The sequence below is a fragment of the Equus caballus genome, chromosome 3, assembly GCF_041296265.1.
Source record: "Equus caballus isolate H_3958 breed thoroughbred chromosome 3, TB-T2T, whole genome shotgun sequence".
Taxonomy (NCBI): domain Eukaryota; kingdom Metazoa; phylum Chordata; class Mammalia; order Perissodactyla; family Equidae; genus Equus; species Equus caballus.
The window spans coordinates 40761059-40774706 of record NC_091686.1 but is presented as its reverse complement, the minus strand read 5'-3'; the positions used below and the strand labels follow the sequence as shown (position 1 = coordinate 40774706).

Here is a 13648-nt window from a genome sequence, read left to right as displayed (position 1 = left end):
ACTAGGAAGATCATTATGGAATATTAAGTATACATTACGACAAGTACTAGATACAGTGAAGGGCAAATCCATTATATACCCTAGTTCTGCCCATTGTACAATCACATAACAACAAATAATTGGCACAAAATACACAAAATACTCAAATGACTATTGGAATCTTACTCTTAAAATGATCAATAGGTGTATAATTTAAGGTGGATGTTTGCACTTTTAGGTAAAAGTATCTGTGAAAGAAATATGAACATACAATTTGAACTTTCCACAGCCTGTAGTCTCCTGTAGGGATCTTACACCTTCTAGACAACTAGCAGCACACAGAGTTGTTCTCTTCTGTGTCTATGGTTATGAGGTAGATGTGTCAGTATAATGGGTTAGGTAGAGAATCATGCAAGATAGTCCAAATATCCGGTATTGATGTGACGGGTGTGTATATATATATATATACAATGTTCAGTGCTATATTCAGCAAGAATAATGTGGAAGCCAGAGTGGAATAAGCTATGAGAGCAAGAAGCCCAGAATTAGTTTACTTTTAAAATTTTCCCCTTAACATAAAAAATACGAATGAAAACAAATTTGAATGTTTCACGATAGTCTAACAATTTTAAATCTACTTATAGCTGCCTAATTTCAAAATAAAATACACATTCAGACAATTCTTTTATATTTATTCTTTAGAAAGGAATTAACCTATGTTATTGATTTGACTTCTATATGGCTTTTTTTTTTTTTTTGACAAAGAAGAGAGCATAATGGAGAAGTTCTTTATTAAGTTCATTTTAAAGAAGTGAGAAAAAAAGCAGTCTCTGACAACTGTCTACTCAGCTTGTCTGGCTAAACACCTAGGTCATAGTGTTCTCCTGTTGATTGCAAAATAAACTCACACAACATCAGCATCAGAAAAGTTCCTCATGAAAGAGGAAGACAGAAGAAAGCCCCTCTGTTGACACGTCTGAGCTGACATGAAAATAATAACACATCCCAAACCTCAGAAATTACCAATATCTCCTTTTCCCATTTAATACATTTGATTGCTGCCTCTTTAGCAATTACAGCTTAGCAATGTTTATTCTTTCTACCTTCCAGATAAAATTACCCTTATTTTCTGACATGATCCAATCTAGTAAAAATCCCCTTTTTTGTTCTTTTCCCATATACCCAACACAATCACAAATAAGTCCATGTCAGCACCCTCTTACTGACACGTGATGTGCTGTCTCCTTTATGCCATAAATCAACTCATTCACCTAATCACGTGTTTCTGGTATTCTTCAGCTGGAGGGCATTGAGAATAGTTCTTCTGTTTCCTTGTATTAGGTATTAATTTACTTAAAATTTGGCATTAAATGTTATATAAAAGTAATAATATATGGTTCTTGTATTTATAGATTGAAAAACCTAATTCAGGCAATAATGACATTAACTGCATTTTTTCAAGAATAATAGTATGAGAATACTATTATTCTCATTTTTTAATTTTTTCAAAAATAATAATATGAGAAAATCTTGCTCTTATTTTATAAAATATATTGCAGTGGAATCCTGATTATAACATGGATGTTAAAGCAAAACTGTAATGCATGTGTACCAAACATGTCTCACAAAGATAGAATGTATTTTCTTGTTACATAAATGGTGGACATGATTTGATTTATAAAATTGTTAACTCTAGAATATTAGAAATAATATTTATTTTTTGTAGAGGTAAATGTTTGTATACATGGATCTATAAGAATTAGAAGTTATGCATATATATTTTAGAAATACATTGGTATATAAATCACATTTTATGATGTAATTTATGATATATCTTATGTCATATTTGTGTGATGTTGTATGTGTATTACATTACAGATTTTGTAAAAATGAAAAGTATGGAATTGTAGAGATGATGAGGAGGTCAGGAACAGAATAAGAAAAAGAGAAAACACTTTCTTCTACTGTGATTGGTTTTTAAAGTTTACATGAAAAAAATTTATTAACGTGTGGAACGATAAGTATAAATTACTAGTGAAATCATAAGAGAATAAGTACATTTTGGAAATAAGGAGCTAGGGAAGTGATTTACAGTGGAGTGAAACATTCTTGCCCTTAAGAGAGAACAGGAAAAGTTGAAATGGAAATAAGTGAAACATCAGTAAAATCTGAGATGTTCTAGTAGACAATTCTAAAGTACAGTAGTGATGCATCCCCTTGAAACCATTAATGTTTCAGAAATGAAAAGACTTTCTTAATCCCTGTCTGCATCTCCTTGTTCTGGAAACTGTACACAATGGGGTTCAATGTGGGGGTCACAAGAGTACAGAGTGCAGCTACCACCTTGTCTCTTTCAAATGTGTAGCTGGAAGCAGGATGGATGTAGGTGTAGATTACAGGGCAATAGTAAAGGGACACCACTATGAGGTGGGATGAGCATGTCGAAAAGACCTTTCTCTTGCCTGTTGCTGTGCAGATGTGGAGAATGGCAGCAATGATAAAAGCACAGGAGATGCAGGTGAGGGTGAAGTCGCCCACTGCCAGGGTAATATCTGCAATATAGACCATCACCTCATTGACTTTCACAGGGCTGCAGGACAAAGACAGCAATGGGGGTATCTCACAGAAGAAGTGGTCAATGGTATTTGGTCCACAGAAGGTCAGCTTCAGGATGAGACCTGTGTGTACCCAGGAATTGGTTACTGCAATAGCCATGACAATGCTGAGTAAGGCCATGCACATATGGTGGTTCATGACAGTGCTGTAGTGAAGAGGGAAACAGATGGCCACATAGCGGTCATAGGCCATGGTGGTGAAAAGAACCATCTCAGCTCCCAGGGACCACGTAAAGAAGAAGAGCTAGGACATGCAGCCTCCGTATGAAATGGTCCTTCCTGATGTTAACATGGTCCCAAGCATCTTGGGTATTATGCTTATTGTGCAGATGATGTCTATAATAGCCAGTGACAGAAGGAGAACATACATGGAGGTATGTAGGGTGGTGTTATAGATTATGGCAATGACAATGATCAAATTGCCAAGAAAAGCCACAAGATAGATGAGGAGAAAGACAATGAAGAGAACTCCCTGGAGTTCAGGATTTTGGCTGAGCCCCAGAATCATAAACTCAGTTATAATACTGTTATTCATATTGTTTTGGTGATTAAATGGCAGACATTGCAGAGAGTGAACATGTGGGAATTAAAGAAATCTGAATGTCATTATAAGATATTGTCTGTGTGTGTGTGTGTGTGAATGAAGTGATTTGAGTATTGATTTGACACAACTTTGTAGCAGGAATTCCTTTATGATGAACTTTGGTCTTCCAGGCAATATCCTCTATTCTCAAGATCCATACCAATTTCTGATGCATATTCTTCCATTAATGACTCCAGTAAACAGAAGCCTGTGGTTGAGAAGAAAAATAATAGAAAAATAAATGTCTTCAAATATTTCAATATTATCATTTTGAGTTGAAACTTGCCTGAGCCTAAGTTACCTTCATTTATACACACACACGCACACACACACATACACTCACACAGTGGAAATATAATACAAATAATTACATATCTCATTTATTCTGTTAATTGCATGCCATCTTTCTACAAACATATGCAATCAGTAATATCCAAAACAACAGAAGCTGACAGGACTAATCATAGTGGGAACATATCAGGGGGAAAATGCCCAACAGAAAATTCTAAGGCTGGGTATTCATGAGATCATTGACTAATTTATTGAAGTCCAAGCACCAAATAATTTAATCAAATTCCTGCTTTGAGATTTTTTCCTCAATTTTAAAAGTGCAATCCTAAAATTGAGTGAACTAATTTGTTGTACTGCCGTGCAATGGCAAGAGTGTTGGATGTAAAAATAGAAAATCTGGGGTTACCTCTTCATTTCATCATAGCTGTAGACTGGCCATTTACCCTCCATAACCTTCAGATTTCTTACTTCCAAAAATAGTATAAATTGGGACAAATATTAGATATTATATAGTCGGAGCAAAAGGTTTTTAGGGATACTCCAGGATAGAAGCAGCTGAAAAACAGTTATCTGAAGGGTAGCCATGAGTTTCAAAGGGAAATTCTTGTTTTATTTTATTCATCCCCAAAACTTTTCTAGCACTTTGTCACCTGTTTTCTTTTTGCTTATTTGTTTGGATAGATTTGTTTTTATGTATAGTCATATTTTTACCTGAATTCATGACTATCAGGACTATTGTGACCCGGTGAATCCAGTAGCAGTATTCAAAGCAGTTGTAAATTTATTCATAACTTTATGTTTTATATTGTTCACTGCTTTTCAGAAGTCATATTGTACCTCAGATACCTATCCAGCGGTATAAGTAAAAATCATGTTTGAGACAAAAATCCAGTCTGATTTGCTCCTCTAGGCCCTGAAATCCCAACTAACAATTTTCTAAATTTAAGCTAGTGACTGATTCATGTGTAGCTGTTCAGACTGGTCTGAAAAAGTTAAGATTTTGTTTAACCTATAATCCACTTCAAGAATTCCTAGCTTTATTTTTTTTTATTTTTTTCATAGTGAAGTGATGTAATATCTGACAGTACTTGGATCTATGTGTTAGATCCTCTGTAGATATATAATTTTTTCTCAAAAAAACTTTGGAAATTAAATGTTAACATCTTTATGTAATTGATAAGAAAACAATGTTCTGAAAGATAAAATAACAGATGACTGGATTACAAACCTCATAAGTGGAAGAGACAAAATTTACATCTAGGTTTTCTGACTCTAAGGAAATTACTCTTAACCTCTCCACTATATGCCTTCAGGTAAAACACAAAATAGTATGGTGAATGCACACAAAAAAATGAATGATATAGGAAAGGTTGGAAAGAACATATAAGTTTTATGCTGAATAATATATGATTTGGAAAACATAGATGAGGATAGAAAATATAATTGAGATAGTTGATATTTGAAATTTAATTTAAGTATTTTTTAATACTTGAAATATATGATATTGAAATAAATGACATTAGTCTTTAAAATACTGAGTGTTGAATGTGTTTTTCAATTATTGTAAGAGCCCCTGGTCCTTCATTCCATCTGAATCAGAGATCTGGTATCAAAGCTTCTTGGGGTGAATGTATAAGACAATGGAACTCTTCCAGCCTTCTTGATCTTACTCACCAAAATAGGCACCCAAATATAAACTGAGTCCATGATGAAGAAAAACCTTCAATTGTCCCTTGGAGAATTGTTATTTATCAATGTAATTAATGCTATATGACCATGTAATTTTTATTTACCCATGTAATCATTAATGATTCGATCCCAACATTCAAAGCCAGGTTTCACAAAATGCAGAAAGTTTGCAAAACGATAAGTAAGTACACCTCCGCTCCACTATCTCTGATTTAAGAGTAAAAGTGAAGAGGATCTGGAGACTGCTTTTCTCATCTCTTCTTGGAATGTCCCATTCCCTTTACAAGAGTGATAGCATTGCAGCTCTATTCTCAATGCTCGTGCCATAAGTTGGAATGGTTACTGTGTGTAGAAAAGGTCAAATTCAAAGGGGTATCATGACACAGTTCACTGGGAGGAGAGGGTATCTATTGACTATAAAAGCTTTGTTCAGAATGTTTTCTATTGACCCATGGTGTAGACATATATTATTTTCAATCCACAGGTGTCCAAAATTTCTATTCTATGGTCAATGGTTTCTAGTTACATTCTGCAAGTGAGACTGGCCTGGCTTCCATGCTACCCTTGATTCCCAAAAGCCAGAGCATCCATCCAAAGAGAGCCTGCCCACATCAGCAAGGACGTCTATTTCTTCAGGTCTTGTAATTTATAGCCATTGACTTTTGGCCATGTTCCTTTTTGTTCATCTCATCTAGAATCATCTATTTTGCTTTGGTAATTATTTTTAAACTGACAGATTTTTTTATTGATTTAAATTTGGAGGTAAGAAAAAGTAGTGAAAGTTAAAATTAGGTAAATGCTTAGGGCTTAAATCTTGATGGTGGCAATTTCTGTCAATGATCTTGTATTTTTAAGGTAAGTTTTCAAAATCTTGGGCTATCTCTGTTAGCTAAATGTATAATAACAACAGCAGTAAACTTGTTGAGTTGCTTTGAGAATGAAATAAGAAATGCATATCATTAGCCCAATACTTAGCCCATATTTAGCTCTCAAGTGAAGGTAATTTAGAGTTCCAAATTCCTATCATTTTAAAAAGTCATATTTTTAACCTATAGGTTTTTAAAATTAATAATGAGGCAATTTTTATTGCTTAAAGGAAGAAAAACATTCCAAAAATATGTTTGCAATTATTGAATAATAGTATAATGCAAGAATAAGCAGCTTCACTTAAGGAAAATAAAAGATAATTCAATTAATACTGAAAGCAACAAAGATGTTTTTATTCAACCAATATTTTAAAGTCAAAATTTCTATTAATCATTATGCTTTCTATTTGATTACAGTGATGTAGAAATGTAATAAATTTTCAATTATTTTGGGGTTAATGGTAAATTAAAAAATGAACAATCAAATAACATGTATTGAGATCATCGGAAAATTATTAGAAGTACAGTATACAGCAATTTTATATAGTGACATAGCATGCTTAATTTGGTCTTGGAAAGAATAATGAGAAGACCAAACTAAAATATTATTATGGTATTGTCCTTGAAAGGTAAGCAGTTTTCAAGGAGTGTTCAGGGAGAAGGAAGAGAAGAGAGGAAATAAATACCAAGGAAAAACACTAATGCTGCAAATGTAGGGAGGTGTGAAGTACAAAATTCATCTGGGATAAAGCAACTATTTTGGTGACGGATTTGTGTGCATAGAACAATTATTTTGCTATGCGAAGTATAACATGATAGATCTTGTTTGATTATTATACTCTAAGGAAAAATTTTGTGCTCCTGTAGATAATAAGGAAGAAGTTGTAAGTCCGAGAAAGTAATATGTGGTGTGCCCCAACATTAGAAATACAACCCTGCAGGCAGCATAGAGGATCAGTCCAGAGGGAGACATATTGTCCATTTTGAGATATGACTGTGCTTACAAGCACTGATTGACTGTTAGAACAACGCCAATTTAATTAAATTTAACACTAGGATTTATTTATAATAATTATTGCCAGAATAAAATAAAAGTTACAATAGATAAAACTACATGCAGAGAGAATTTAGACAAGTTATTTTTTTTGCATTTCTTTTTAGACAAGTTGATTTTTATTGTTTGGCAGAATGCAAGCACACTGACAAAGAAACACCAGCAAACCTTTCCTAGAGGGAGGGAATTGAGGTCACGTTGTGTTTACTGACACTTAGAACATTAATAGAGGTTCACATTAATATTTTAATGTCATTCAACATGTTATTTTGTTTAATCCTCAAAAGAGGATTAATTAATAATTAAGAACGTTAATGTCCCAGTTGACATATGAGGTAGTTGGTCAAGTCTGATAGTGTTAGAAAACTTGCTCATTGCCACACACTCAGATATTGGGTACATGGAGATCTGAATCCAGGGAGTCTGATTAAAAAAACTCAGTGATGTTGCAATCTACAAGCCAATGTTATATCAATGCAACTCAATGTATTCTCCCACATCATCAACTATATCATCAAAATCGTCATCAGCATCATCATTGTTTTCAAATACCTGTTTCTTCTTTGCAAGCATGGACAACATATGCACACTTTTAAAGTGCTACCATATGTAAGGCAAGCCGCTAGGAACTCACCAGAGAGCCACTATGTTTTATGGGGCTAGAGTGGTAAAATTTACTTTATCCTCTTACATTTCTGAATAACTTTTGTCAGACAATTTCATTCAAGATAATTCTTCACTAAGTAAGAGTTGCTTCTAGTTCAAGTTCATTCAGGGAGAATGTTGCATTCTTTTTAGCTTAGCTTCACAGCTTAAGTATTAAAAGAGAGATGAAAGTGCCCATTTCTCAATTTTGCAACTTAAAAGTAGTGAAAAAGAGAAAATTTGGTGCAGGTTCAAGGAGTGTGCATATAATTGTGTAAAAATTATGGCCCTACCCAAGGAAGCGTAATCATCCATCAGGGTTAGCCTGGGGCTGCCCCTGTTTTTCCAGAAAAAGTCTCATGTCTTAAGAACACCTTCATTCCTGAGAAAAATGGGATGATTGATCACCCTATGACCCCTGAAGTCAATGACAGAACTGTTCCTGAGAATCTTGTTCACACATGAACTCCCAAAGAATTTTATTCTCTAAGTTTCAGAAGAAATATTTTGTTTTGCAAATTCAACTTTAGCCTGTCACTCTCCTTATACAAGAGTGAATTACAGATTCTTGTATATGATAAAATATACACATCAAATGGTGAACTGAAGTTGTTACATAGGCTACACTTATGAGAGGTGCGGAAGCAGCTTAGAGCACATTGATACAATGATAAATTTTGAAAACTCATTTTAAATCATTTTTCTAATTAAACCTTCACACTAATTGAAGAAAGGGGATATTCTAAAATAATTTCTCAAGCATAGGAAGTATTCCTGCCACATTGGTAACAGTGTACTTACCTAAATTTAGTTGACTTTGTTTTAAAGTCTAATTTGTGAATATGTGATATGTAAGAGAAAAATTTAAGAAGTCAGGCAGACAATGTAAGCACAAGTATCATCAAATAATTATCCTCTATTTTAAACTGAATTGCAACCCATGGACAGATTTTCCCCTGCCCTATACCTAAAAATGAACCAGAGAGACTACGTGGATCATGTATATCCCTATCCAGGTCATAATTAGATGGTGACTGTGAAAAGTAGAATTTCCACAAGTACTCACTTTAGTTCTTTGCAGGGTATCACCATGTTCGAACAGTGACCTGCATCAAATCACCAGAAAAAAATGGAAAATAAAGACAACATCCCTCATCAGTTTGCTTTCAACAGACTTCTGTCATGCTTCCTTAAGTATTGATTCCATTATGTTGAAGATCAATCAAAGTAACATTTCCTGAATAAAGAACAAGGAGCCCCAGGGAACAGCATCTCGGACTGAATTTCTGAGAGGTAGTTAAAATGGATCTCAGCAGAATAATCAAAACAACTCTGCACTGATAACAAATTACAGATGTAATAACTTGCACTTTCTGTGTCATTTCTCTATAAGACAAAATGATATCCCAAGATGATATCTCCATGATGTAGGAAATCTGAATAGAGAGAGACACTAGGAATGCTGGAGGGAGATTCAGAGAATGGATGGATGGACATTGGTATAAAAACAGCTACAGCTGCCGGAAGGATCACTCTCTCTGAATAGAAAATAAACAGAGATGAGAATGGCAGAAAGTGGATTCCAAGATGAGATTACAGCAAAGATTGTAGAAGTTCATTTATCCCACTACATTCTGAGGGAGTTAGGGTCTACAAATGTACTAGAGAATGACATTCGGTTTTCAGTGAATGAATATAATCAACTCTTTCGTTAAATTTCTTCCTGAATTGAATTGAATCATTGTTTGAAAATATGTGTTCAACCTTTTGGCATTGTGTATGCATGGGCACACACAAATGAAACTCATGTGTGTGATGTACTCACAGTAAAATAGCATCATCTCTGTCTATCTTGCTGACAATCCTCATATTTTGAAATGTCCATTGAAAGTCAAACACCTATTTTCATGTTTACCATATAGACTTCTTTCCTCTATTTGTTTATGTCTGAGAAAAAGTACACTCGTGGATATTAGATTATTTTAAACAGTTTTCTTAAACAGTAGACAGTGACAGTGATCTAAATGCTCATATAATATATATTAAATTATTAATTATTTATATATCATATCCTTTATTATCCTACATATTATCTAAGTATATCAGACTGTGAAATAAGATTACAAAAATGGGCAGGAATTATATATACTAATAGGCACATGGTTAAGTAGAAATTACATGGACTCTAAAGAATGATTCTCTTAAGTCTGGGGACATAATTTACTTTGCTTTTGTGATATTTTTAAGAGTTAAAATAACCTGCCTTCTTCTGTAATGGTAAAAGTTGTTGTCCATATATTACTTCGAACAGATATATTAAAAATATATATAACATTTTCAGGTACTGTGATTGACTGGACGATAAATCAGATTAACTTAAAATAAAGACTGTGCGTGAAAGGCTGTACTGGAGGGTATTTGTTAAAAATTATATAGAGTTATTATTTTATGTATAAACACTTCATCCAGTCATCGCCTCTTGGTTCCAAACCCTCCCTTACTCAGTTGCTCTGGGGTGTTGAACTGGATTGAACCTGTAAAACCTGTAACCATATTGCTCCTGGTCAGCTGGCACCACATTAACTCTGCCATTATGGGGCAATGGAAGGAGATTGTAAGGCTGAGTGAGGAAAACAAGGTGAGTCCCTGGTCTTTCTCTCTGCTGGAAGATCTATCAGTTCTATTATTTTGACTTTTGATTGAAAATATCACAGTATGTTTTATGAGTTTGTCACATTCTTTTAAGTTTGTCAAGTTAGGTCATGCATCATTTAAAGCTAAACTAGTGTGTGCACAGATAATTTGTTTTATATCTTTGTGGTGGAAGTGTCCCTTTGGCATTATGAAAGTTTCCTCTTTATCTCAAAAAATGTTGCTTGACTTACTGCCTATGTATTCTGATAGGATAATTGCACCAGTTTTCTTTAGTTTTGCATGGTATATCATTTTCTTTCTTTATTTTGCCAACTTTTTCTTTGTTTGTGTTTGAAAATATGTAACTGGCAAATTTGTTTTTTAACAAGATCTTAATATTTTGATATCAGCGGTTTGGTTATTTGCATTTAATTTAATTCTTGATCCATTTTTATTTGCTTTCTTGTTATTTACTTTCTATTTTTTCCATTTGTTTTGGGTTCCCTTCTCTCTTCTTTCTTATGTTCTTCTTCTAAAAATTTTTTATTTTTTTAATTGCAGTAACATTGGACTATAACAAGATATAGCTTTCAGATGTACAACGTAATATATTTCGAATTCTGTGAAGATTGCATCATGTTCACCACACAAAAACTAATTATAGTCCATCCCCTAACATGTGAGCCTAATCCCCACATTTGCCCTCACCCTCTTTCCCCTATGTAACCAGCAATCCAATCTCCATTGCTATGTATTTGTTTTATCGTTGTTTTTATCTCCCACATATGAGTGAGATAATTAGGGATTCGACTTTTTCCCTCTGACTTATTTCACTCAGCATAATACTCTCAAGGAGCATACATGTTGTCATAAATGGCCGGATTTCATCATTTCTTATGGCTGAATAGTATTCCATTGTGTATATATACCACATCTTTCTTATCCATTTGTCCCTTGATAGGCACCTAGGTTGCTTTCACATCTTGGCTATTGTGAATAATGCTGCAATGAATATAGGGCTCCATGTATCTTTATGCCTTTGTGTTTTCAAGTTCTTTGGATAAATACCCGGAAGTGAGATAGCTGGATCATATGGTAGATCTATTCCTAATTTTTTGAGCATACTCCAAACTGCTTTCCATGGTGGCTACACCAGTTAGCACTGCCAGCAGCAGTGTACGATGGTTCCCTTCTCTCCACATCCTCTCCAACACTTGTTTCCTGTCTTGTTAATTATAGCCATTATGACCAGAGTGAGGTGATACCACACTGTGGTTTTGATTTGCATCTCCCTGATAGCTAAGGATGTTGTACATCTTTTCATATGGCTGTTGGCCATCCATATATCTTCTTTGGAGAAATCTCTGTTCAGATCTTTTGCCCATTTTCTAATTGGATTGTTGGTTTTTTTCTTGTTGTGCTGTATGAGTTATTTGTATATTTTGGATATTAACCCCTTATCTGATATATGGTTTGCAAATGTCTTCTCCCAGTTGTTAGGTTGTACTTTCATTTTGTTGATGGTTTCCTTTGCTGTGCAGAAGCTTTTTAGTTTGATATAGTCCCATTTGTTCATTCATTGTTTTTTTCCCTTGCCGAGTCAGACATGGTACTTGAAAATATGCTGCTAAAACTGATGTCAAAGAGCATACTGCCTATGTTTTCTTCCAGAAGTTTCATGGTTTTGGGTCTTACATTCAAGTCTTTAACCCATTTTGAGTTGATTTTTGTGCATGGTGTAAGGGAATGGTCTACTTTCATTCTTTTGCATGTGGCTGTCCAGCTTTCCCAACCCAATTTATTGAAGAGACTGTCCGTTCTCCATTGTATGCTCTTGCCTCCCTTGTTGAATATTAGCTGTCCATAACTGTGTGGATTTATTTCTGGGCTTTTGATTCTGTTCCATTGATCTGTGTGTCTGTTTTTATGCCAGTATCATGTTGTTTGCGTTACTATGGCTTTGTAGTATATTTTGAAATCAGGTAGTGTGATACCTCCAGCTTTGTTCTTTTTTCTCAGGAATCCTTTGGTTTTTCTGGTTCTTTTGTTGTTCCATATAAAGTTTAGGATTCTTTGTTCTATTTCTGTGAAAAATCTTGGTGGAACTTAGATAAGGATTGCATTGAATCTATAGATTGCTTTAGGCAGTATGGACATTTTAATGATGTTAATTCCTCCAATCCAAGAGCAGAGAATATCTTTCCAATTCTTTGTGTCTCCTTTGATTTCTTTTAACAATGTTTTATAGTTTTCAGTTTACAGATCTTTCACATTTTAAGTTGCTTATTCCTAGGTATTTTATCCTTTTTGTTGAAATTGTAAATGGGATTTTATTCTTAATTTCTCTTTCTCCGACTATGTTGTTAGTGTATAGAATCACAACCAATTTTGTTTGTTAATTTTGTATCTCATGACTTGACTGAATTCCTTTATTGTTTCTAAAAGTTTTTTAGTGGATTCTTTAGGGTTTTCTATACATAAAATCATGTTGTCTGCAAAGAATGACAGTTTTACTTCTTTTCCAGCATGGATCCCTTTTATTTCTTTTTCTTGACTGGTTTCTCTGGCCAGGACTGCCAATACTACGTTAAATAAGAGTGGTGACAGTGGGCATCCTTGTCTTCTTCCTGTTCTTAGAGGGATAGCTTTACGTTTTCCTCCATTGAGAATGTTATTTTCTGTCGGTTTGTCATATATGGCCTCATTATGTTGAGATATTTTCCTTCTATACCCATTTTATTTAGAGTTTTTATCATAAATGGATGCTGTATCTTCTCAAATGCTTTCTCTGCATCTATTGAGATGATCATGTGATTTTTATTCTTCATTTTGTTAATGTGGTGTATCATGTTGATAGATTTGCAGATGTTGAACTATCCCTGCATCTCTAGAATGAAACCCATTTGATCATGATATATGATATTTTTAATGTATTGTTATATTTTATTTGCTAGCATTTTGTTGAAGATTTTTGCATCGATGTTCATCAGTGATATTGGCCTATAATTTTCCTTTTTTGTTTTCTCCTTGTCTGGTTTTGCTATCAGGATAATTTTGGCTTTGTAGAATGAGTTAGGAATCCTACCCTAATCTTCATTTTTTGGGATGATTTTGTGAAGGATAGGTATTAAATCTTCTTTGAATGTTTGGTAGAATTCACCGGGGAAGCCATCTGGTCCTGGACTTTAATTTTTTTGGAGGCTTTTGATTGCTGTTTTGATCTCCTTACTGGTAATTGGTCTATTCAACGTCTCTACTTCTTCTTAGTCTAGTTTTGGAAGGTTTTATGTTT

The 13648-nt window shown here is 34.1% G+C and overlaps 1 pseudogene; it reads right to left on the bottom strand.

The window, feature by feature from the left end:
• Positions 1–2205: 2205 nt before the first annotated feature.
• On the bottom strand, positions 2206–3129 carry LOC138923318 (olfactory receptor 13G1-like; annotated as a pseudogene).
• Positions 3130–13648: the final 10519 nt, after the last annotated feature.